A 3,927-nucleotide genomic window follows, 5' to 3' on the forward strand; every position below is an offset into this window, starting at 1 on the left:
AAAAAGTCCTCTGGCCGCAATGTGAGCATTTAACTGTAATAGGGCAAGAGAAGATGTATTATATGAAGGCTGCTTCAGTAATCCAGGTGTGACATGGTGGCTTGGACCAGGATAGTGACCGTAGAGGTAGACATACTACATATAAATGTGGTATATTAAGTATAATGTCAACATAGATGCATTGAGTTAACAAAACCATATTTTAAATGAATTTATATGAAACTGTAGTTCTGAAACCACCTGTCTCTATTCTATCAATGCCTTTTCCCTTCACCCCTTATAACTGGAGAGGATTATTATCCTTTCCTGAGAATTTACTTGAGCCCTTAAAAAGTGATAGTTTCAAGGCTTATCCAGATTTTTCACACTTGAAAAATAGACAATGTAAAGCCACTGGTTTTTTTCTCAACAAGTCAGAAGAGGCATAATTTGGACAGGGTAAGGTGAGAGAACAAATGGAAATAAACCAGCACAGTTTTGCATTATGATTTATTGTCCAAACCAGGATACTCTCGAGGGATAATTTAAAGTTATATTTTTTTAAGTGATTTACTGTAAAATTGGTTTCATTATATTGTTGGACCTTTAAAATATTTTTATTCAAAATTACTTTCAAAATATAATTCTTAAAATTAAAGTATCAACTTGGGGCACCTGGGTGGCTCAGTCAGTGAAGGATCTAGCTCTTGATTTCTGCTCAGGTCATGATCTCAGGGTTCATGAGATCAAGCCCCACATTGGGCTCTATGCTGACAGCACACAGCCTGCTTGGGATTCTTTCTCTCCCTCTCTCTCTCAAAATAAATCAATAAACATTTAAAAATAAAGAAAATTAAAATATCTACTCATGTAAATGCAGATAAAACAGTATTTATTGTAAAACTTCACTGATTGATGTTGTAATCAAAAGAAGTAAAGATAACATGAGTAAAATAATTATTTTGGCGTAGATTAATTTAATCAGTTTCTTAGCCATAACAATCCCTAATTGTCTTGTCACTGGTATTTGTCTCAAAGTTGTTTTTTCAAGATGCTCTTATTTTTTAACTGTTTAAATTCAATTTCACACACCATTTCAATATTGCATTTTATATGTATGATATTTAAAGTTGTTGACACTTTCAGTTGACTCTTCCCTGTAGACCATAATTTTTTTAATTGAGAAAATCACTCTCTGCAGACATTGAGGTATCTGTTAAGCTGAAAACAACTTCTCATAAGTAGATGTTATTCCCCATTCTAACTTATTATCTTATTGATCTGTAAATATCTCACAACAAATACTTTTATAAATAGTGTACTTTTGCTTCCATTTAGATACTTGTCTTCATCTAATCTCTATGATTTTTTTTAGATATTTTGTATACTTTGCCAAATTTAGATATTACAACTTTGTAGCCCTTTTCAATTTCATATCATCAGCATCCTAGTGGAGAATGTAGATTTTTCCAATAAAAAAGTGTCAAAGTATTCTTACCATCTGTCAAAATATTACACATGTAATTATCAAATTTCCAAATGAAATAATTTACACCAGTACTTCTCAAATTTTAATGTAAATACAAATACTCCAGGGATCTTATTAAAACAAAGACTATGATTCAGGGTGTGTTGGAGCTACAGTTCTAACAAGCTCACAGGTGAGGCCAATGTTGCCTAGGACCACACTCTGAACAGCAAAACTGAAATTTGGGCTTTTATTGTTTTTTTTTTTTTAACGTTTATTTATTTTTGAGACAGAGCATGAATGGGGGGAGGGTCAGAGAGAGAGGGAGAGACAGAATCGGAGGCAGGCTCCAGGCTCCGAGCTGTCAGCACAGAGCCCCACGCGGGGCTCGAACTCGTGAACCACGAGATCATGACCTGAACCGAAGTCGGACACTTAACCGACTGAGCCACCCAGGCGCCCCTGGGCTTTTATTGTTTTATCCATTCAGTTTTTCCTTTCCTTTTTTCAAAAAATTTTTTAAATGTTTATTTTTTTTTTAATTTTTTTTTTTTTAACGTTTATTTATTTTTGAGACACAGAGAGACAGAGCATGAACAGGGGAGGGGCAGAAAGAGAGGGAGACACAGAATCCGAACCAGGTTCCAGGCTCTGAGCTGTCAGCACAGAGCCCGACGCAGGGCTTGAACTCACGGACCGCGAGATCATGACCTGAGCCGATGTCGGACGCTTAACCGACCAAGCCACCCAGGCGCCCCTTAAATGTTTATTTTTATTTTTGAGAGAGAGCACGAGTTGGGGAGGGGCAGAGTGAGACGGAGACAGAGAATCTGAAGCAGACTCCGAGCTGTCAGCACAGAGCCCAACTCGAGGCTGGAACTCACAGACCAGGAGATCATGGCCTGAGCCGAAGTCAGACGCTCAACCCACTGAGCCACCAAGGCGGCCTTCCTTTCCTTTTTGAGAGATCAATTTCACAACGTCTTCTTCTCTGAAATTTGCCAAATACATAAAAAGCTGCAGGGTTTTTTTTGGCATTCATGTGTTAAATGTTCTGATTAAAGATTTTCAATTAATTTTGAACAAAATGCAATCAAAAATGTATTTTTTTAAAGCAGTTTAATACCATCACCATCATAAAACATTTAGTTTGTTTTCTAGTGCTATTCATTGAAAATTCAAACATCTCTGACTGATGGTGAGTAACTAAGAGAGGTAAGTATGCTGAAGAGTTTTTAAAAATTTAATACCATCTTCATTACAAAATAAAGTTGTAATTTATTTATTCTAAGTGGATACATATGACATTATTTTGATATCTACAACTTCCATTTTGATTGGTTAAATAACACATTTTGTTTAGATGCGGTTATAAACTATGCATGCACCACAACCAATTTCAAGTACATTTCTGCTCCAGGGCCTCTTAATTTAATAACATTATTTTTACCACCACACTGTGTGCCAGTAAAATCTGTGTTTGTTCCTATTTTCTCCACAAAATATTTTAAATGATGACATGTTTAACTTTATACTAGTATTCACAATACTGTCAGATGTCGTAATTTAGAATGATTTTGATCCCATTAATGGGAATTTAAAAATAAGCTATTATTGAATTTATCTACACTTGATCTTAGCCAAAAGGCCGAGAAGCGATATTACTGAATTTATCTAAGTTCGTGTTCTACTTGAAACACTTGACACTGAGGGGAAAAAAACATTGTTTAATTCTTTGCAAAGTTTTTCTGCTAGTGAAGCTATCCTATTAACAACTATCAATTTACTTTTAGTGTATTCACAGGAAAAGCTGGAATCAATGACAGAAGAAACTAATTTAGAACTGTCATTTGATCTAAATGAAAAGTCATGCTTCACAGAATAAAATGTAAGTGCTCTTTCTAAAGCTGTAGGTTTCCAATCATTGTTAACAGGGTAGTCTTCTTAAAGTAACTATTAAATTTTGAAGGAGAGGCTGATGCTTCTTTACCATACTTCTGACTCTTGGTTTTCACATGCTCATTAATATTATGACAACCCCCATAAATAATTTTCAACAAAGTCTCATGGAAGTTTCCCATTCATCAATATCTTAAGAAACAGAAATTCATATTTAATCTCTTTTAAATATACTTTTTTTGCTTTGGCACATTGCAGCCAACAATTAGAAAAAAATGTTTAAAGCATAATGAAAAAAATAAATTGTTGTAGAGTTCTCATGGAATAAATGACAAAAATCACTGTAGCAACACATTCCAACAATTATTTTCCATACATATTTCACATATATCTAACTTCTAATTTTTGCAGGTTTCCCAGTGTGTGCAACTAGTGGCCAGATGCTTTGTGTATCCAACATCCCAAAGCAGGACCACAGCAATTCACCAAATAGCCAGAAGAAAAAACAGCAATAAGCAGTTCTTCCATCGCTACCTAAAAGTAGGTATTGGCGGTCTCTAGCTTCTCCTAATAAAGTGCAG

The 3,927-nt window shown here is 35.0% G+C and overlaps 1 pseudogene; it reads right to left on the reverse strand.

Annotated features, from left to right (window-relative positions):
- Window positions 1-3,017: 3,017 nt before the first annotated feature.
- On the reverse strand, window positions 3,018-3,107 carry LOC125927761 (uncharacterized; annotated as a pseudogene).
- Window positions 3,108-3,927: the final 820 nt, after the last annotated feature.

Source organism: Panthera uncia, chromosome E1, assembly GCF_023721935.1.
Source record: "Panthera uncia isolate 11264 chromosome E1, Puncia_PCG_1.0, whole genome shotgun sequence".
In the NCBI taxonomy this organism is placed as follows: Eukaryota; Metazoa; Chordata; class Mammalia; order Carnivora; family Felidae; genus Panthera; species Panthera uncia.